Source organism: Bubalus bubalis, chromosome 10, assembly GCF_019923935.1.
Source record: "Bubalus bubalis isolate 160015118507 breed Murrah chromosome 10, NDDB_SH_1, whole genome shotgun sequence".
Lineage (NCBI taxonomy): Eukaryota > Metazoa > Chordata > Mammalia > Artiodactyla > Bovidae > Bubalus > Bubalus bubalis.
The window spans coordinates 60,588,249-60,611,874 of NC_059166.1; the positions used below are offsets into that span (position 1 = coordinate 60,588,249).

At 42.3% G+C, this 23,626-nt stretch overlaps 1 pseudogene; it reads right to left on the reverse strand.

Annotated features, from left to right (window-relative positions):
• Positions 1 to 10,504: 10,504 nt before the first annotated feature.
• LOC123327830 lies at positions 10,505 to 20,331 on the reverse strand (annotated as a pseudogene).
• Between the last annotated feature and the right edge of the window lie 3,295 nt (positions 20,332 to 23,626).

Below are 23,626 nucleotides of genomic sequence, written 5' to 3' on the forward strand. Positions count from 1 at the left end.
TTGATGATGACATCAAACCATCTCATCCTCTGTCGAGTTAATTAACCCAAATTTGATTCTTCTAGTTCAGTTCTAATACCTCTGATTGCATGCTAACGAATTAACCTGTCTTCCAATTTCCCCCACTACTGGTTTCTTCCTTCTGCCTATAAATATGCTTCAACCAGTCTCCCATGCTACTGAAATCCTTCCTTCAACCATCATCACTTCTTACCTACACTATTGGGCTAGCCTGCTAACTGGTCTCCATGCTGCCAGTCTTGCTCCGTTTGCCCCAGGAGCCAACTATCTTTGATTTAGATTTCAACCAGAGTAGATTCTCTGAAATGAATTCTTGCCATATAATTCAGATGCCTCACTCGTTCCTTCTGAACAGATTTCTAGCTTCTCAGCATGATCAACAAGGCACTCTATGACTGGCTTTTCCGTTTTTTCTAGCCTCATTTCCTAATGTTCCCTGCCAAGCACTTTAAATTACAATGGTATCAAAGTCTTGCAGTTCTTTGCACTCAGGCTAACATGTTTGTGTTCCCACTGTGCCTGCTGCCTAAAATGCTGTCCCCCCCAGACCCATTGTTGTATCCCTTTTCCCCACTTCAAATATACCACGCATTGCATAAGACAGTTCAGGTGATAGAAAGTTTTCTCTGATCCACTCAATCTAGGTTAGGTGCGCTTCAACATTTCCTCAATCATTTTTGTTTTAAATCCCTAATGTCAGCACAATGCCTGGCATTCAGTAAATGTGGAAATAAAATAAGCTGAACATGAGCTTTCTTCTATGATTCCCATCACTTTCCCCTTAGGAACTAAATTCTTTCTCATAGCCTAGAGTTTAGGTAGAAAGTGATTTCCTTTATTAATTTGTCAATCTCCAAATGATCGACAAGGAAAGCTGAAAGTGATTGAGATACTCTGTTGTTAGTGGAGTGGGAGTCCCACAGTGGCCTGTGAATCAGGGTCTCCATCACTGCTCCCTCCTGCTTGGTGCCAGCTGTGTAGTCTGCTTGCAGAAGGCGCTGTTGCTTCTTCCGTAGGGTCTCAAGCTCTGCAGTGTATTCCCAGAACACAATCACATGTCTGTTCTTCCAACCTTTAATCTTTACTCAAGCAATACCCCTCAGCTGATGCTACAATGGAAACTCCTAGAAAGCAGGAATGAATATGAATCTGCATCTATGAACAGCAGCAAATGAGTCCCACAGGTGGGAACTGGACCACTAATTTGACATCATAATGTACTCAAACCTGCTTTGGGATACAGACTGTGATGCTATGCATATGCTAGTTTAAGCTTCATTTATTGTTGGCCAAACTGAGAATGCCATACTCCAGAGGTGTCAAGGTACCAACTCATCAGAAAGACCACACTCCAGAAGCAGCTGTTGCCAAGAACATCTGTCATCCCTCCACTCTCCTGATCCATACCACATGGCTTGCTAATTAGCATAGTGATGTCAGAAACAGGTTTTTATTTTTGGCTTCTCAAAAGTAGGATAAATGTTAGAAATGAGACCTCATTTATGAAATTAGCAATATTTAAGATACGTGGATTGACTAAAACATTTTAGAGATTCTTGCCACCCTTGAAGGAACAAAGTGTGGGAATCCATGAAGCCTGCAGCTTGATCCCTGCAGCTTGATTTTGTCTTCTATAGAGATTATAGAATTCAGCCACAGGAAAGATGTTAAAGCTGCCTCAAGATAAGATTTTTTGGAACAAAATACTGAGAGCACTGTAAAGGGCAGAGAGTTGGGATCTTACATAGCTTATACAGCAGGTTGTATTAATAAGTGTCTGTGGGTGCACTGGAATCTGATCTAAAATTGACTTTCATTATAATCCCATATCCAGATTATGGGAAATGATTAATCCTCACCAGCCTCAATTTCTTTAGTAGCTATGTTTATATATGGAAAAAAAACCTAACAGTTATACATGATCAAATTAATCCTGGTCAGTAAGGAAGAGTGGCAGATAGCCACTCTGCCCCTGACAATGTTTCTTTATATATATAAAAAAAAAGTTATTTATTTATATGGTCTTAGTTTTAGCATGTAGGATCTAGTTTCCTGATCAGGGATCCAAACCAGGCCCCCTTCACTGGGAGTGTAGTGTCTTAGCCACCAGACCACCATGGAGGCCCCTAAAATGTTTCTTAAATTCAAAAAACAAAAATGGTTAGGGTTTCAAAAATTTGTATTTCTGGCTTCTCCTGGAATCTGACAACTCTGGGCCCACATCCTCACATGGCACCCGAGTGCTAGAGTGCAGCTATAGTTGCCCCCTTTCAGGCCGGGAGTGACCTGTCCAGTGTCCCACTGTCCCCATGCTATCACTTATTTAGACTTTGGATTACCTACCTAGATGCTGAAGGCGGTGGAGCTTAACACTCCTCTGTAACTCGTCATGTTTCTAAGGCACTGCCTACCTCAGTTGAACATAAATATTCATGTTGAACAAAAGACCAAAACAACCAGGCCAGAATGCATTAGATTGAATAATTTAACACACATTGTGATCATATTTCGGAGAAGGCAGTGGCAACCCACTCTAGTACTCTCGCCTGGAAAATCCCATGGACGGAGGAGCCTGGTGGGCTGCAGTCCATGGGGTCGCTAAGAGTTGGACACGACTGAGCGACTTCACTTTCACTTTTCACTTTCATGCATTGGAGAAGGAAATGGCAACCCACTCCAGTGTTCTTGCCTGGAGAATCCCAGGGACAGGGGAGCCTGGTGGGCTGCCGTCTATGGGGTCGCACAGAGTCGGACACGACTGAAGCGACTTAGCAGCAGCAGTAGCTGATCATACTTATGGTTCTAAGTTTTTGTTGTTGTTCAATTGCTAAGCTGTGTCCAACTCTTTGTGACCCCATGGACTGCAACACACCAGGCTTCCCTGTCTTTCACTATTTCCCAGAGTTTGCTTAAATTCATGTCCATTGAGTTAGTGATGCTATCTAACCATCTCATCCTCTGCTTCCCGCTTCTCCTTGCTTCAGGGTCTTTTTCAATGAGTTGGCTCTACACATCAGGTGGCCAGCGTGTTGGAGCTTCAGCTTCAGCATCTAAGTTTTTACCTTTAGAAAATTCTAAAGACACATGCTTGGAAGTTGGGAAAGTATCACTATATAATATTTGCTCCTATGAGGTGAGAGAACGTTTGGAGGATTCAAATATTACCGTGAGACTTTCAGAGCTCAACAATCATAGGCAGCCCATTTGTGTCCATTCAGCTGGCATTCTAAAATGAATCCAGGAACTGGGCAGATAGACTCCTTTAACTTTAGTGATAGCTTTCCCTTCACTGTGACAAGTTTTCATTCAGTCATTTAAGCATTTCTTGAGTTCACATAATTAGGTGCTTGGTAAAGTGAAAATAACTCTTAAGCAACAGCAAAGGAACCCCTCAAATTTCAATACATGAATATATTTTTATACTTTAAAATCACAAGTTGGATCAGTTTTCCTATGACTACCATGTCAACTATTTGGTACCAGATGTAATTCTAACACTGCTGCAGATAAAATGTGGGTTTCTCTTGAAAATATTATAAGACTATGATTCTAGTTAGTATTCTCTATCTACTCGCCTACACAGATTCTGTAGGCGTGAATAAAAACAACATGCCAAATACTATTTGGAAACATATATGTATTCATAACTAGAATGCATTTGTGTTTTAATTTTTGGTCCCCCCAGTTAACATTATTCTTAAAAAATCTTCAAATTAGATTATGTGATGGTTCCTATATGAATATTTTTCTATGAACAGCTCTTATTAAAAACTGGGGAAAGTCAGGCAGGCAGTTTTTCAATTTGTTTTTTCAAAAACAGAAAAATAGTCCGGGAAGTGTAAAATTTAAGGGGAAGTCTTAAAAACACAAAACCAGACTAAACTGCCTGATTCCTGAAACAGAAAAAGAAATCCTTGCAATAACACGTTGCTGTCACCAGGTGTCACAATCAACCTGATACAAAGCTCAGAGCTCCCCTACCAGCAAGGCCAGTCAACAGCACCCTCAGTGATGCAATAGACTGTTTCCCAACAGCGAACTTCTGGTTATCTCAAGAGGTTTTGTGAAATCCTTAAAAAGTTTTCACAACAAAATTATTTTAATTTAAAAAAACCACTTTCTAAACTTTGTCAGTATTGACAAAATTCCTTCAAATCCATTCCCTTTGTTCTTGGATCATAAGCTAGTGCAGTATAGCATAGCTGAGGACTTGCGTGCATGCCCAGTCATGTCCGATTCTTTTTGACCCCACGGACTGTAGCCCTTTAGGCTCCTCTGCCCATGGAATTTTCCAGGCAAGAATACTGGAGTGGGTTGTCATTTCCCACTCCAAGGGATCAAAACTGCATCTCTTGCATCTCCTGCATTGGCAGATGGATTCTTTACCACTGTGTCACCTGGGAACCTCTATAGCTGAGGACTTGCACTCTTAAATCCCATATCTAACATCTGTTACCTGTATAGCCCTAGACAAAATTATTTAATAATGGCTACAAAATTCCACAGGGCTAGTGCAAAATGAAAATGAGGGCCCTTCTTTAAGAAAAGTAATTTCGAGATAGTGACAGCAAGCCTTGTGTGGTACAACAGGTCACACACCCAAGAATTTGACTCTTGTGTAACTTCTCCAAGCCTTCACTTCTCCATTTTCCTCATGGTTGAATGAGAATAATGGTAGCACCTGCTTCATAGACTTGTTATGAAGATTAAGTAGGATAATGCACATAGAACATTTATCACAGTGCTTGGTACATAGTGAGCTCCAAATAAACAGGAGCTGGTGCCTTTATGTCCATCAGACACTGTGCCTCCCCTCCTCTGCACCAACCCTTTTTACAATCTGCTGTCAGAATAATCTTCTTTAGCGCAGTTCTAATGTGTCACTGCCCTGTTTTTTTATGAAAACCAAGTCCTCACTGCCTACAGAATAAAATCCAAATCTCTTGGACTAACCTTATCCAGTTTTCAGCTTCATCACCCATCACTTGTCTGGCTCCCTGGTCTCTCTCTGACCTCTTCCTCACATTCTCTGTCTTTCCTGACCCTGTTCTTTCTGCTGGAAACGCCCTCTCCCCCCGTCCCCCACCCCCAACTATAAGGAAAACACAGGAATTTCAGTCACAATTCTTCTTCTGTCTTAGAACTGCTTACTATGTAGTCTGGGAAACAGAATATTACACCAAGATTCAGCAAGAGTGCAAGACAAGGTGAAAAGAATAGTTAAGGGGGAAAAATGTCTTAAAAGTTTAGAATTAGAAGTCATAACTGCAGTGGCACTTTTTAAAGCATTTTGTTTCATAGTTTATTAATGGTTACTATATTATGTGGAAAAGTTGGCTTAAAGCTCAACATTCAGAAAACGAAGACCATGGCATCTGGTCCCATCACTTCATGGGAAATAGATGGGGAAACAGTGTCAGACTTTATTTTTCTGGGCCTCCAAAATCACTGCAGATGGTGGCTGCAGCCATGAAATTAAAAGATGCTTACTCCTTGGAAGGAAAGTTATGTCCAACCTAGATAGCATATTTGGAAGCAGAGACATTACTTTGCCAACAAAGGTCCGTCTAGTCAAGGCTATGGTTTTTCCTGTGGTCATGTATGGATGTGAGAGTTGGACTGTGAAGAAGGCTGAGCGCCGAAGAATTGATGCTTTTGAACTGTGATGTTGGAGAAGACTCTTGAGAGTCCCTTGGACTGCAAGGAGATCCAACCAGTCCATTCTGAAGGAGATCAGCCCTGGGATTTCTTTGGAAGGAATGATGCTAAAGCTGAAACTCCAGTACTTTGGCCACCTCATGCGAAGAGTTGACTCATTGGAAAAGAGTCTGATGCTGGGAGGGATTGGGGGCAGGAGGAAAAGAGGACGACAGAGGATGAGATGGCTGGATGGCATCACTGACTCGATGGATGTGAGTCTGAGTGAACTCCGGGAATTGGTGATGGACAGGAAGGCCTGGCATGCTGCAATTCATGGGGTCGCAGAGTCGGACAAGACTGAGCGACTGAACTAACTGAACTGATATTATGTATAGACTCTATGATATGTATATCAAAATGATGGATTCTTTTTCAAAAATATAATTCATATCCTTAGGTTATTAAATGCTAAACTTAAAATCAGGGAAAACATACTTTTAATTCATATGTTTTAGAAAAGTTTTAGGTTTACTCCAAATTGAACAGAAAGTCCAGGAAGTTCCCATATACCCTGTCTCCACACATACACAACTTCTTCCACTATGATATCCTGCACCAGTGCATTTGTTACCAGGTTTACATTACGGCTCACTCTTGATATAGTCAGAGGGGCTAAATATGAGTTTATTCAAATGTATAATGATAGGTATTTGCCATTATATTTTCATACAGAGTTGTTTCACTGTCCTGAAAATCCTCTTCACTCTGTTCATCCCTCCCTCCTCCAAACCCCTGGAGCCACTGATCATTTTATGTCTCCATAGTTTTAAGTTTTTGAAAATGTTGTATGGTTGAAATAATCAAGTATGATGCCTTTTAGATTGGCTTCTTTAAGTTAGTAACATCTATTTAAATTTTCTTCATGTCTTTGCAGGTTGCAGTGCTTTTTAAATAAAATTTCAAATGAAAGCCACATTTAATTACACTGAGTAAAATATTTAGAGGAGTTCTCTTTTTTATTTTAAAAGGTACTTTTTTTTTTTAAGATGTACATTTATCGACAACTCTTGGGCCTTCCCGAATAGTCCAGTGGTTAAGACTCCACCTTCCAGTGTAGAGTGTGCAGGTTCCCTGGTCAGAGAGCTGAGATCCCACATGCCTCTCAGCCAAAAAACCAAAACATAAAACAAGCAATACTGTAACAAATTCAGTAAAGACTTTTTAAAAAATTGTTGATGGTCCACATCAACAACTCTTGTGTTGGGGCCTTTATGTGGGATAATTTGTCCACATACATTAAATATTGGAATTGTCATCCCAGAGATGCTGTATTCCTAAAGGCTCTCTCAATTTTAGGGACAAGGGGATGGTTTAAAACACCGATTTCTGATTTTTTTTTTTTAACTTTAGGTATTCAGTTTGCCTAGAAATAAGGTTGTGGAATAACTGCTGAATTTTTTTAAAGGCCATTTTATAACCATCACCCTCTCACATTCACCTCCTAAATCTGATGGCACGGTCAGCCCATACCTTTCTCCTTTATCTTTCTTAAGTGGTATCACTACCACACATGCCATGGTTTATTTTTCATGTTTTTCTAAACACTACCACTGAAATGCTCTATAGCCATCACTGTGTTCTATGATCCACTTATTACCTTGGGCTTTACAGGATTGTCATGATTTAGGGCAATGAGAGAAAAGGGGAAGGTACAGGTATTTCAGGAAAGGAATAAAGAATGATCGAAAGCAGGGGTGAAACATGTTCATGCCTGAGTGCTGTGAGTGTATTTTATTCTGCAAATGTAAGAGACCCTATGACAGGAGGTTAGACAATTCATCATATACATTAGTTAGCTGGTTAATGTTTATAGAGCGTACTATGTGCTGGGCACAATTCTATAACATTTTTCTAATACTGTAACTAGAATCTTAGTGCTTATACAATTTGGGAAGTCCTCTTTGGAAAATACACATATTCACAAAGAAATTACTAATAACAAAATTAAGTGACCCTAGAAAGGGCCCATGTAAATGAAGAGACCTAAAAATTTAGCCTCACAGTAAACTCACCTTCGTTTCTAATGACTGAGAAACTGAAGTGAAGAAGCAAGCTTCAGGCAGCCCAGTTCTTCACCTCTCACAGGTCTCCAGGACTGCTTCTTGTTCCATGATTCCAATTTCTCCCTACAAAAACAGTTTATCTCGGCTATGTTGCCATTAGAGCAAAGGGCAAAATTAAACAAGAAGCTTTCATATTCTGATTGCCACACACACATTTCCACCCACCATTTATGCACCCTGATTTTATTCACTGCCTTGTTCTAGGCAGGTTTTCTAACATTCTTTTCATTGAACAACCATAATATGAAATTTCTGTATCCCTGAAAGACACATACAAATAAAGCATCGTCTTCTCCCCCACCTCCACACTTTCCCCGTGGTCTGTGAAGTGATTAGTGTTCTCACAGAACAGTGTGCTCATTCACTTAATAGGCTTTTATGTGCGTGGCTGTACCAGGTACTCTTGATGCTAAGATGCATCAGAAGTAATTTCTTCCCTCAAGGGACTCACATTCCAGTTTGGTAGAGAACTGATAAGTAAACACATGATAACAACAGTTCCTCACAGGCTGTAATAGAACTATGTACAACTGTTATGGGAACCTAGCTTTGCGAACATGTAATAACGTATAAAATAAATCTTAGAGGATAGATACATCTAATGGACAAGGTAAGAAAGAGCTTTAAGCAAGGGGCTCTACCAAGGGATCCATGGTGCAAATTAAGGGCCTTGAAGAATTGGGAAAAGAAAATGAGTATGTCTTTATTTTCACTAACCTGCAGTTTGAAAGTTAACATTTTTTCTTCCATTATAAATATAGGTCACAAACCGGTAGTGCTAGCAATACTTGTAACTTTTTACCAATAGAAACATAGATATATTCATACTGCAGTTGACTCAGATTCTTCAAATATTAATTTGCACACATTGCTACTTTGAAATTACTATAGGAATTAGACTCACTGTAAGAATTTGTGTTTTATTGCATACTATATAACACAAATTTGTTTTCCTAATATTCTGATAATTGCATAGGATTATACAATTATCTCTTCATAGTAACATGTATGTCTATGTAATAATATGTACACTTATGCATTTAAATATATTGTTCTGAGAAAAGTTCATAGGCTTCACCAGATTGTCCAAGCGATTCACTGTGAAAGAATAAATAAGTAAGCTTAAGAACTCCTGTTCCAAGCAAAGGGAACAGAAGACACAGTGAGTTTAAAGATGAGGACTTGTTCACGAATTCAATCCCCTGTGCTGTCTCTTCCTTCTCTTGAGTCTGCATTGCTCCCACTCTTCTTTCTGCCACACCCCTACTTTGGAACACCTGTCCATTTGGCCCTTCTCAGATCCATTTTCCACACTATCCAGTATTGGGAATTTGTATTCCCAGTGCCGATATTGTGTCCCTGCTACACTGGTTGAAAGGGATCAGGAGAGCCCAGCCTGCTTGGCCTTGACCTTGCCTCTCCCTGCAGTGCCAAGGACCTCTGTGGAGCCCTCAGCATACCTGGGCTAGATCTGGAAACCCTGGCCTAAAAGAGCAAGTGTGGCTTTCAACACACTCCATGGGGCATTCCACGCTCCTCCATCTTTATCTTCCATCATATGTCCCTGAGCTCTGTCCAGCCCCACAGAAACACTTAACTCTTCAAAAAGGTCCTGCCACTATCACCTCAGTGGTATACAAACTGTTCTTCTGCTTGGGACTCTACCTCTCACCACTTCTTTTTCCTGGTTGATGTCTATTTTTCTGTTAGGTGTCAGTTTAGAGGTGTGTTCCTCCGGGAAGTCTTTCTACTCCCCACCCCCTCCCCCAGGAATGCCCTAAATGTCTCCACTATGTGTTGCCTTAACATTCTGTGTTTACAGCTTTTTCTTCTTTACGTGGCACAAATATTTTATTACATAGGCTACAAAAATAATTTCACTTTTGGTTGGTTTTGAAATTTGAAAAGAAGGATGAGCCGTGGCAGGGGTAGGGTGTGTGGGTGGAGAGAGAGGTAAGCAAATAGGACAGAGAAAGGATTTTCTTAACTGGCTGTTGGCCCCTCTGAGGAGGAGGAAGCAGAGGACCTTGATTATTGAAATGATCAAGAAAACGTCCTCCCTTGGCTGGGTGGTCCTTTCTGTTCAGCCATGAAGTGAGTGGGGTGGTGAGGGGCGATGGCTGAAGGGCACTGGATGGAACTAGCTGCAGGACTTGGTCCTCACTGAGGTGGGCTGGGTTCAGGGGAAGGATGTAGGGAGAAGGGCAGGGAATGATGAACCCTTAGTGGTCAGGACATGTTGCTATGGTGACACAATGTGAAAACAAATGGTGCACTCACATCCACAAGTTTAAGTGTCTTAATTCATGCTGGAAAACATGCAGGGTTAAACGCTTGGTATCTTCGAGGTGGAGCTGTGGAAGCAACTTTGGACTGGGGGTCAGGTCTCTGAGTTGGGTCTGGGTGTCTTCCCAGGTAAGCCCTAAAGAATATGCCTGCCAGTGCAGGAGACTTAAGAGACACGGGTTCAATCCCTGGGTCGGGAAGATCCCCTGGAGGAGGGCATGGCAGTATTCTTGCCTGGAAAATCCCATGGACAGAAGAGCCTGGTAGGTTATGGTCCACAGGATTGGAAAGAATCAGACACGATTGAAGCGACTTGGCATGGCAGGGTGCTGCACGATCCTGGTGAGAAGACCATGAATCCTACCATGAGGCTTTGGAGAGGGACTTGGGGGTCAGGGCAAGGCTGAGGAAGAGGAGAGAAAGGAAGAAGGAAACAGTCCACTGAATCAGGCTTAAAATTCAGTCTTCAGAAGAAAGCTGCAGGGCCGGCGCCTGGGGGCAGTGGAAGCTCAGGGCACCTTCCTCCCAGTGGGGCCGGCGCGGCCCGGACTTCGCGCTGCGGGGACAAGTCTGAAGAACTAACAGAACTGACCAGATTTCCATCCTCGCAGGTGATGTCAGAGAAAGTGTACCAGCACCACCCTGGGCATCAGTTTCTTCATCCTGAAAATGGGAGAGCGCCACCTGACCTGCCTTCTCTGAGCAGTGACAGCTGGGCAGGTGAGCGCAGCAGGAGAGACGGTGGGGGTCAGCTCCGTGGTGGGCAGAAGGTACGGTGCCCTACCGTCCGAGGATGCGGGCATTGGGGCATCAGGTCTTAGGGGTCCCGTACGCTGAAGGGCGCTCTAGGGCGGGCTGGGTTGTTGGTGGGATTTGGTGAATACGGTTCAATGCGTTCTGACGGCTTCTGCTCCAGCCCGGCTATCACGGATCACAACGCCCGCAGGCTGCTCTATGAGAGCTTGGTCAGGGACCCTTCATACCCCTTGAACGCCCTGAAGGGCGGGTAGAGTTCTCTGGGCTTAAAGTCCACAGGGAGGCCCCTGGCAAGCTGCGTCCGGACCTCCTCCTCCAGGGTGCGGGGCTTCAGGGTGCCGGGGTGGGAGGGAGCGGGTGGCCAGGGGAAGGGAACGTGGCGCGAGCGCGGCGCGGGGCTGCGGGGAGGTGGGAAGGGGCGCTGAGAGCGGTGTGCTCCAGGGGTACGGAGCGGGGTGGTGGCGGGAGGGCGCGGGGCAGCCCTGGTTGGAGTCACAGCGTGGGAGGCGGGGAGAGGTTGCGGCGAGGGAGGCCCTGGGAGCCCCAGCCGAGCCGGAGCGCCTGCAGGCGAGTCTTCTTCTTTTTTTGAATTTAAAACCAAAATGTTTATTGGAGTGTTGTACAGAAAGCTTTACAATCCTAAAACGCATATTACAAATCACTAGAGGAAACAAAAGTTCATAACGTTGGCGTTCCTCTTAAAAATCACCGACAGATCTCTGAAATGTGTTTATAGACAGCCGGGTGCTTGAAGCGGAGTCCCCTAGCCTCTTTGTGCTGATGATCCCTTTGGGGTCGGAATTAATTGCTTTGTCTGAGTCTTACCTTTATTTCATAACTGAATGGTAATAGCCTTTGTGCTGGTCTGTGTTCCACAAAATACTGAACTCCTCTGGTCAGCACTGAGCCTTTACTCACTAGGGCCTAGGGCCGGACAGGTAGTGAGCAAGTAAGCTTTGGTCAGCTATTTATTGGTGAGATAATGAATGAATGAACCCAGAATTGTCGTCCAGATCTATATCAGAAGAAGGCTTGGAAACAGAGGTAAATTGCTGGGAGCCTGCATATTGCATATTGAGTGAGGATCTGTAATAGCTCAACTGGAATTCTATCACTGCCGGGAGCCAGCGTGAGGCACTCTGCCCATGACAAAGGTCATGAGGAAGGAGGCTCGGCATACGCAAAGGCGGGATCGAGCCTCAGGAGTCCCCCTGGAAATTCTCGAGCATCTACCCCCAAAACCAGAGTCGGCCTACTTTGTGCTTTGTGCTTTCACCTACACCTCTGACTTTACGGGGGGCTGTCCCCCACTACCTCTCTCTGAAAAAAGAGTTAGCTTACAGCTCCAGTTAATAATTCCTGGATGTGACAGTGTTTCAACCTACAAACTCCTTTGGAAATCCTCTAGCCTGCCTGAATGGGTTTTTCCGGCCACATGTGATTGTTCAGAGCCTCACAACTGTGAGAGGCAGGAGATGTTCTAAACTGCCTAAACACAGATTCCTTTGAGTAGTTAAAAGATTGATTAGAAAATGTATTGGTGAAGGGTTTTTCACTTGTTGGGCCAATGTTTGCTGCTAAGTCTCCATACTCCTTACCTACTGTGTCTTTGGCAGTGTATTGATTGATATAATGGGTGTATAGAAATGCAAAATGCAGCTTTGTCTAATGCTTTTTGGAAGGCTGGTGCCTGACTTTGGAATAATCACCTTTAGAGAAAAATAAGTTTCTTAAAATGTTAACAGGCCTCCGGGCCAGAAGATGATGTCAATCACCTGAACTTTTGCATATGATAAGTTTGAAAGCCTGGCTTAGATTAGAACCAGGAACTGCTGTCCTTGCATGACTCCACCCCTTCCCCCATTATCCTCTATGCATACCTTAAGGTATAAAAACTACTTTGGAAAATAAAGTGCGGGCCTTGTTCACTGAAACTTGGTCTCCCCATGTCACTCTCTCTCCCAAATTCCAGCTGAGTGTCCATCTGGAGCGCGGATGTCCTCTGCGGCCATTTATTTGCCTGGGCTTCTAAGACCCACTCGAGAAGGTGTCTAAGGTGGGGCACCTTCAGCTATTCGAGAGGGCGCCTGCGGCCTCGGTGGTCAGAGCTAACCTGGTGTCACGGGTTATATTGATTTTCCGCGTAAACCAAGCCACTCAGCTTCTTTTCTCCACTGAATTTCCCTACTGAGCTATCCTTATATCAGCCGCTTTTCTCCACTGAATTTCCTCACTGAGCTATCCTTATTCTATTACTCTTCGTATCCTTAATTAAAGTGTAATTAAGCAGTTGTTCCCTGACCCTCGCCTAGCCGTCTCTCCTTCGAATACCCTGGATCAGCCGGGGCTGGTCCCCGGCAGTAAATAGTGTAAACTTTATCCTCTAGACCAGCATTTTTCAAACTGTACCTTATGATCTATTAGTGGTTTGCAAGATCAATTTGTTGTTGTTGTTCAATCACTAAGTCGTGTCCAACTCTTTCTGACCCCAGGAACTGCAATACACCAGGCTTTCCTGTCCTTCACTATCTCCCTGAGTTTGCTTAAACTCATGTCCACTGAGATGGAGATACCATCCAACCATCTCACCCTCTGTTGTCCCCTTCTCCTGCCTTCAGTCTTTCCCAGCATTCAGGGTCTTTTCCGATGAGTCAGCTCTTCGCATCAGGTAGTCAAAGGATTGGAGCTTCAGCATCAGTCCTTCCAATGAATATTCAGGGTTGATTTCCTTCAGGATTGACTGGTTTGACCTCCTTGCTGTTCAAGGGACTATAAAGAGTCTTCTTCAGCACTACAGTTTGGAATCAATAATTTTTGTGTGTGAAATTGAATGTTATAGAACAGAAGAATCGAATAGAATAGGAAATATCAGAGTGCATCACAAGAATTAAGGGTAAGTTTGTTCCATAAAACTTTTACTTCAGTCATGCATATATATGCACATCATGAATTAGTATGTGTACCTTGTGCTGTGAGTATTGCTTCCAATTGGTTACGTAAAGAAGGTTCTAAAGCTCCCGCTGTAACAACAGGGGAGGCATTTTGAAGGGTTTCAATTAAGGATGTGATATGATCAGATTTGTGGTTTGGGAAACTTCCTCAGACCATGGCACGAAGGGGTTTTTGACCAGTATTGGCGATGACGGGAGCATCTGAAAAGCTACTGCAGCAACTGAGAAATGACAAGAAAGATAATGGTATGGGATGGAAAGGAGCGGGTAAGAAGGAGAAATAGTGACTGATTGGAGGGAAGGCGTTGGTCAGTGGGGGTTGAGTTTTAAGATCTGACACGACCGAGCGACTGATCTGATCCGATCTGATCTGTCCACAGTAGTAGATATAATGGTCATGTGAATTAAATTTGCCCATTCCTGTCCATTTTAGTTCATTGATTCCTCAAATGTTGACTTTCACTCTTGCCATCTCCTGTTTGACCACTTCCAATTTACCCTGATTCTTGATCCTAACATTCCAAGTTCCTATGCAATATTGTTCTTTATAGCATCGGACTTTTCTCTCACTACTAGACACACCCACAACTGGGAGTTGTTTCCGCTGGCTCAGCCTATTCATTCTTTCTGAAGCTATTTCTTCACTCTTCTCCAGTAGTATATTGGGCATCTACCAACCTGGGGACTTTATCTTTCAGTGTCATATCTTTTTGCCTTTTCGTACTATTCATGAGGTCGTCAAGGCAAAAATGCTGAAGTGGTTTCCCATTGCCTTCTCCAGTGGACTACGTTTTGTCAGAACTTTGCACCACAACCCCTTCGTCTTGGGTGTCCCTACATGGCATGGCTCATAGTTTCATTGGATTAAACAAGGTTGTGGTCCATGTGATCAGTTTGGTTAGTTTTCTGTGATTGTGATTTTAAACTAACCAAATAAAACCATAATTCAGGTAATTGTTTCATCTGTGAAACTTGATGGTAAGCTACCTAAGGACAGGAACTGTCTGAGTCTGACATGTAAGGCAGCAATGAACTCCTAAATCTTACCCTAGAATAAAAATTTTTTTAAGATAATTGATTATTTAAAGAAAAATAATAGAAATGGACTGAGAGGTTTATGACATATTTTAAAGTAAAATATATGGCAATAGCATAAAGGAAGAGAGATGGGAAATGGAAGGAGAGAAAGGATAGTACAATAAACAATCATATACTCTTCACTCTGATTCATCAAATTGTAAAAATTTGCCACTTTTATATCTGTTTACCTATCATCTTTATTCAACATTATTTTTGTTGAATTATTTGAAAATATTGTGCTGTCAAGACACTTTTACCTATAAATACTTCAACATGTCTCCTAAGCAAAAGAATAATCTCCTACATAACCACAGTATAATTACGACACTCAAAAACTCAACATTGATATGCTTTCATTATCTAACATAAATCCATATTCAAACATCCCCGGTTGTCCATAGATCACATGTTTTTTTAAAAAAATTATTTTTAATTGAAGGATAATTGCTTTACAATATTGTGCTGGCTTCTGTCATACATGAACAAGAATCAGCCATAGGTATACATATGTCTCCTCCCTTCTGAACTCCTCTCCCGTCTCCCTCCCCATCCCACCCCTCTAGTTTGTCACAGAACTTGAGTTTGAGTTCCCTGAGTCATACAGCAAATTCCCACTGGCTGTCTATTTTACATATGGTAGCATATATGTTTCCATGCTGCTCTCTCCATCCATCCCACCCTCTCCTTCCCCCACCCCCCGGGTCTGTAAGTCTGTCCCCTATGTGTGCATAGACCACATGTTTTAAATCCAAAATTGAGAATCCCTTCTAGAAAGAATTTCTCTACTACTAGAATTCTATCCTTCACCTTCTTATCTGCCATATTCCTGCACCACACACACACAGAAAACAAACTGTTGGTTTGTTCTCATCTCTGCTGAATTTCAGGTCAGCTATCTTTTCTATGAGATTTCCAAGCCAGCTGAACATTTGTATCTATTTTGAAACTTCTAATATGTATTGGGTTAATTCTTGGGTGAAAGTCCACTTCTCCCACGAGACGGATTCATAAGGATAGTAATTATCTCCCCCAGTTCCAAATATATTTCCAAGTGCAAATGTTTGGCCCATAATCGATGTTCAAAAGACAATTTTGGAATGAATGAATATATATTAAGTGTTTAAGATGGAGGAACACGTGTCGTCTTTATATCTCTCTGCATCCCATAGAGTCTGCCCTCAATGGGAGTTTAATAGATCTTTGTAAAGTGAGAATATTCAGCACTGTAGCTGGAAGTATTGTTTGGCTGTTCCTTTGCTGCTGTTTAGTTGCTAAGTCATGTCCACCTCTCTTGCAACCCCATGGACAAAGGAGCCTTTTCCAGGGGATCTTCCTGACCCAGGGAGTGAACCTGAGTCTCCTGCTTGACAGGCAGATTCTTTACCACTGAACCACCTGGGCAGCAACTGTTCTTTGGTACTTTCCTTTGATATTTAATAACATTTAAAGAGCAGAAGAGGTATACAAGGAATGCTGAATTTGATCTTCAATTCAGTACACCGAGATGTAGGATTTTAGTAACTATGGGGAGAATCATTGCTGTGACAATAGAAGAATAAATGTTTCATAATTCTGATCTAGCCCCATAAAACTATAATTTATTATGCACTTACTAGTGTCAAACACTGTGCTAATTACTTTATATGCATTTAAAATTTTTATTATTATATTTTAAAAGTAAGGCTTACTGAGGTATACTTGACATTCAGAAATTCATACCTTTTGGTGTACAGTTCCATGAGTTTTGACAAATGCCATAGTCATGTCACTAATTACCATTACAATCATGATACAGAGTATGAATATTTCCATCACCCCAAAAATCCTCTTATGTCCCCTATTACACACATTATTTAATCCTCTTAATTACTTTAGTGGAAAAGGCAGAGGAAGCAGAGATCAAATTGCCAACATCCACTGGATCATCCAAAAAAGCAAGAGAGTTCCAGAAAAACATCTATTTCTGCTTTATTGACTATGCCAAAGCCTTTGACTGTGTGGATTACAATACACTGTGGAAAATTCTGAAAGAGATGGGAATACCAGACCACCTGAGCTGCCTCTTGAGAAACCTATATGCAGGTCAGGAAGCAACAGTTAGAACTGGACGTGGAACAACAGACTGGTTCCAAATAGGAAAAGGAGTACGTCAAGGCTGTATATCGTCAACCTGCTTATTTAACTTCTATGCAGAGTACATCATGAGAAATGCTGGGCTGGAAGAAGCACAAGCTGGAATCAAGATTGCCGGGAGAAATATCAATAACCTTAGATATGCAGATGACACCAACCTTATGGCAGAAAGTGAAGAGGAACTAAAAAGCCTCTTGATGAAAGTGAAAGAGGAGAGTGAAAAAGTTGGCTTAAAGCTCAGCATTCAGAAAACTAAGATCATGGCATCCGGTCCCATCACTTCATGGCAAACAGATAGGGAAACAGTGGAAATAGTGAGAGACTTTATTTTTTTGGGCTTCAAAATCACTGCAGATGGTGATTGCAGCCATGAAATTAAAAGATGCTTACTCCTTGAAAAGAAAGTTATGACCAACCTAGATAGCATATTTGGAAGCAGAGACATTACTTTGCTAACAAAGTTCCGTCTAATCAAGGCTATGGTTTTTCCTGTGGTCATGTATGGATGTGAGAGTTGGACTGTGAAGAAGGCTGAGCGCCGAAGAATTGATGCTTTTGAACTGTGGTGTTGGAGAAGACTCTTGCGAGTCCCTTGGACTGCAAGGAGATCCAAACAGTCCATTCTAAAGGAGATTGGTCCTGGGTGTTCTTTGGAAGGAATGATGCTAAAGCTGAAACTCCAGTACTTTGGCCACCTCATGCGAAGAGTTGACTCATTGGAAAAGACTCTGATGCTGGGAGGGATTGGGGGCAGGAGGAGAAGGGGACGAGAGAGGATGAGATGGCTGGATGGCATCACTGACTCGATGGACGTGAGTCTCAGTGAACTCTGGGAGTTGGTGATGGACAGGGAGGCCTGGTGTGCTGCAATTCATGGGGTCGCAAAGAGTTGGACACAACCGAGCGACTAAACTGAACTGAACTGATTCCCCCCCGACACCTTTTTTTAAGAGAAGAAAAACTGAGGCTAAGAATAGTTGAGTAATTTATTCAGAGTTGCATAATTAGTAGTAAGTGGCAGAGCTTGGACTCCAACCAAGGTCTGTCTGACTCTAAATCTCACAATTTAAATACACCACCTGCCATTACTACTTTGTTGTATTCAGTTTGTTCAACAATGTATTTCCCATTTTGTTACACAATGGCCATAGAGCTGTAACAAGAGGAAAATAAACTGGCCCTTTCAAAAATACTAAGAAGAGGCTAAATGAATTACAAGATAAATTTTATGTCAAATTAGAGGCATACACTTTATTGCACGAGATTAAAAGTGAGTAAATGTTCGGTTCATTGATATGGAACTAGATATTTCAGTAGTTGTGCGTTTTAACTTTACTTCATAACTAAGGACTCCTTTAGCCACTTGTATCTAGAAATATCCTAGGATAAACTTTGGGAGTTCATTGCTGCCTGACACGTCAGACCCAGATGGTTCCTATTGTCAGGTAGCTTGCCTTTGAATTTCACAGATAAAATAATTACCTGCATTATAGTTTTATTTAGAGTTCTGACATGATGCATCTTTAGCCTAAGTCGGCTGCAAAGTGTTTTACTGTGTTAGAAGGAACAGGAAATCCTTAAAGTGGCCTTAATATAATAAACATTTTGTGTTTCTACTATATTAAAAAGAACTGAAATTAGTGTTCAATTTAACTACTAAATTTGGGGATGGTTTTCTATGCAACAAGAGTCAACAGAAAACTGATCCAGATACAAGAGTTCTGAAGTTTGGTCTGTTCAAGTATGAAGATCAAGTCATATTTTTGAAATCTCCAAACTACAAAATTAGTTGCATTTTTTAAAGCCAGTTGTTTAAAATTCAGAATATATTGCCTCATAGAAATAGATGCATTTTCTTATTAAGTAGTTTGGAAAAACGGAATCTTTATGTGGTCCTTCAGGATTTTTCCATTGCCTACATTCATTGTGTGTCTCTGAGGTTAAGAAACAAAAGGTGTTCACAGCTGAGTTGGCTGTTTATTGACCTTGTGCCAGGTCACTGATTTTTTTTTTTTTTAACAAATATTTTAAGACAATAACCTAGCGGCTTAAAACTATACTGTTTATTTGGCTCATGAATCTGCTGGGCAGTTGTGGTCTGCGACGGCCTTAGCTGATCTCCAATGGGCTCTTTCGTGTGTCAGGGATCAGGTTGTGGCTTGACTAGGGGTGACTAGTCCCAGACAATCTGATGCATTTTTCTGATGGTTGGGGGTGATGGGTTTGACTTAGCCATACATCTCTCATCATCCTGCAGGCTAGTTTAGGTACGTTCATAAGCAGCAAGATTCCAAGAGAAGCAAGGAACTAAGCCTTGAAGTGCATGCATGCATGCTAAATTGCTTCGGTTGTGTCCAACTCTTTTTGACCCTAGCCATCCGGGCTCCTTTGTCCATGGGATTCTCCAGGCAATAACACTGGAGTGGGTTACTGTGCTCTGCTGCAGGGGATCTTTGGGACCCAGGAAAGTGCAAGCTCATGTCAAATATTGCTTGTATCACATGTGCTAATGTTTCATTTGCCAAAATAAATCGATGACTAACCTAGATAGAAGGAGTGAGTAAATGGATTCTACTACTTTATGGGAAGAGAGGAGAATTATGGGCATTTTTTTTTTTTTTTACAATTAACTACAATGTCAACTTAAATTGAGATAGAAAAATCACAGAAGGCTAAAGAAAGAAAAAATCAGTGTAAGTTAGAGGGAGTTGGCCTTTTGGCCTCATTCTCTATGGGAAAATGAAGGGAGATGTTAAATGGACCTGAGATTGCTGGATCGATGAGGAGTACAAAGGGCATTATAATATATATATAGAGGACCCAACCGCTATCTATCTGTTAATTCTTGAAGATAGACATCACATGAGCTTGCCAGAGGGATAGATACACTCTGCCCTTAGACAACCTCCTACCTCTTTTTTCTATTTATTTAATTGAAGGATGTTGTGTTGGTTTCTGCCATACAACAGCATGAATCAGCCCTAAGTATACATATGTCCCCTCCCTCTTGAACTTCCCTCCCAGACCCACACCCCCACCCCCCCATCCCACCCCTCTAGGGTATCACAGAGCACTGAGCTGAGCTCCCTGTGATATACAACAGCTTCCCACTGGCTATCTAGTTTACATATGGTAATGTATATGTTTCAATGCTACTCTCTCAATTCATCCCCTCCTCCTTCTCCCACTGTGTCCATGAGCCTGTTCTCTGTCTGCATCTCTGTTCCTGCCCCTCCTATCTCTTTAACTGCTCTCTCTGGCCTCTGTTGTGTGTGGGCTTCCCCTTACCTGAAAAGCACATAAATGTCAGTGTTACTCAGGGGTTTGTCCTTGATCCTCATTTATCCTTATTTTACACAGTTGCCCAAGGCAATTTCATCTGATTTCATGATATCAGCTCTCACCTATTCAAGCTCCCACCTGTTCGCTGATGATGTCCAAATCTATGTTTCCAGTCCTGACCTGTGGCCTCCAGAACCATATTTTTTTTTTAATTTTTTAAATTTTATTTTATTTAACTTTACAATATTATATTGGTTTTGCCATATATCAAAATGAATCTGCCACAGGTATACATGTGTTCCCCATCCTGAACCCTCCTCCCTCCTCCCTCCCCATACCATCCCTCTGGGTCTTCCCAGTGCACCAGCCCCAAGCATCCAGTATCATGCATCAAACCTGGACTGGCGACTCGTTTCATATATGATATTATACATATTTCAATGCCATTTTCCCAAATCATCCCACCCTCTCCCTCTCCCACAGAGTCCAAAAGACCATATTTTTCAATGAATTCTTAGACATCTGTGTCTCTACAGCCTCAAATCACTTCAGCCTCAATATGTTCAAAACCAAACTTATTTTCATGCCCTGATCTTTCTCCTGCTTTCCTGTTTTTAGTTAGTGGTTTCACCTTCATCCATTTACCTAAGCTGGAAATCTAACCTCATTGTCATACTTGATTACCTCTTTTTCATTCACTACCATTCCTGGTGATTCCATCTCCTACATGATTTTGTATTCATCCCCTCCTGTCTGTGTCCACCCCATTGCCTTGGTGGGAGCTCCCATCACCTCTCCCTTGATCTCTTGCTGTATCCTCTTAACTGGTCTTCCTTAAACAGTTGCCCCTTTCTAGCTTCTCCCTACTCTATTCCATTCAGGGAACACTTCATGAGGCCCAAGTTTGCTCATGTCACTCCTCTACTTAAAAATGTAAGCTGGCTCCCTATCACCTACAAAGCCAAGTCCCCATTCCTTAAAAGCATGGCTTACCAAGTGCTTAGCAATCTGGCCCCACCTGATCTTAATAACATCATCGCCTGCCATCCTGCCCCACCCCATCCCCTTTTATCCAACCTCACTGAACTTCTGACTGTTTCCCACCAACACATGGCCTTTCACAACACTGGGCCTTGGCCCATGTTGTTTACTCTTTCTGGATTGCCAGCCTTCTTTTCTCCTTCTGGTAAATTCTTATTCATCAGCACAGCTCATCAACCTGTCACCTCCCTGCTGATGACTTCCCTGAGCCGTCTAGAATTAGTCACTTTTTTCTGTGTTCCCATAGCCTTTTGCCCTTTCCTTTGGCGGTGACCATCTTTCATGCTTTTGGCTGCCTAGATTCTTCTGAGTACCTGTATTATCTTTGGCAATTTTTTAGCCACATGAATTTCATGTCTCTGAAGTTGTTGTTGTTCAGTCGCGCAGTTATGTCTGACTCTTTGTGACCCCATGGACTGTAGCTAGGCTTTCCTGTCCTTCACTATCTCCCAGAGTTTGCTCAAACTCATGTCAGTTGAGTTGATGATGCCATCCAACCATCTCATCCTCTTTTACCCTGTTCTCCTGCCCTCAATCTTTCCCAGCCAGAAAACTCAAATTTTCCTTGCAGCTAGGCAGGCATTAAATGATCTGAGCTCTCTGATCAGATGTACCTGCATGGAACTTTTTTTTTTTTTTTTTAAGAAGTTAGCATTAGTGTGTAAGAGGGTGAATTGAGGGCTGGTCTTCAGTCAAGAGTGATCAGAACAAGCCTTTGATTCTTGGCATGGCAGTAGCAGAGCTGCCTGTGTGTAGCCCCTACTGCTGAGAGGTGATTAGAGTGGTGTTTGTGAGACCAGCTATCAGGGGTGGCTGAGCATGCTTGGACTTCAGAGTCTGGCTCTCTGGCTTGTGGGATATTCTATGAGCTGTCTAACATACCATGATAAGTTTAATTTATTGCTTAAACAAGCCTAGGAGAAGGCAATGGCACCCCACTCCAGTACTCTTGCCTGGAAAATCCCATGGATGGAAGAGCCTGGAAGGCTGCAGTCCATGGGGTCACTGAGGGTCGGACACGACTGACTTCACTTTTACTTTTCACTTTCATGCATTGGAGAAGGAAATGGCAACCCACTCCAGTGTTCTTGCCTGGAGAATCCCAGGGATAGGGGAGCCTGGTGGGCTGCTGTCTATGGGGTCGCACAGAGTCAGACACGACTGAAGTGACTTAGCAGCAGCAGCAGCAGCAGCAAACAAGCCTAAGTGGATCTGTTTTTGCAATGACTAGAAAACAGTGAAACACTTTGGTTAGAATACATGAAGTTTTACTGTACAAGTTGTATTTTATCAAGTTGTATTTAAGTGTCTATTTCTCTGACTAGATGAATCGTCAGTACTATATCTTAGACTTCCATGTGTGGTTCTAATTTCTTACATCATTCAGATAATAAATATATGTTGGGTTCCAACTCTGTGCCATGCACTGTGCTAGTCATTGGGGATATCATAGTAAACAAGACCCACATGACCTTTGCTCTTGCAAAGTATACAGTCTACAAGATCTGTGCCTGAAACATTCTAGGTGTCTAATTAGGTTGATATACCAATTCATGTCATTAATTGTTTCAATGAATAGATATTTATATTTTGAAAATGTAAAAGTAAATGAGCAGTGTTCTTAAGTTGCTCTTGGGCTAATAGGAGACACATATGTAAACAAATAATGCCCGTGTACTATGAACAGAAGCTTCCCTAGTGGCTCAGATAGTAAAGAGTCTGCCTGCAAGGTGGGAGACATGGGTTCGATACCTAGGTTGGGAAGATCCCCTGGAGAAGGGAATGGCTACCCACTCCAGTATTCTTGTCTGGAAAATCCAATGGACACAGGAGCCTGGTGGGCCCCAATCCATGGGGTTGCAAAGAGTGGGACACGACTGAGCAACTAACACACACACACACACGCTATGAACAGAACTGAAATATGTTCCAGATTCCCTGGTGGTACAAAGAACAGGTAGCAAGAGGAATTCTGCTTGGAAGAGTCACAAATAAAAGAATGAATTACTGAGCTTGTAAATATATGAGCAAATTGCACGAGATGTCCTCTTTTTTCCTCTCCCCTTTTCCCTTTTGGCTTGCTGTGCCCTCTTTCCCTCTTCCCTTTTACTGACTGATCCCTTTGCCTTTTAAGATTCAACTCAAGGGCTACTTTTATAATAAACCTTTACTGACTGCTCCTCTTCCTCCCTCCCAAACTTGCAAGCTGGGTTAGTAATGTTTCCAAACTCCTTTAATGCCTGGCACATACCTCTACTAATTCTCTTACCCTTTGATGTATACCATCTATGTGTCTGTCAGCCACCCTTCCTC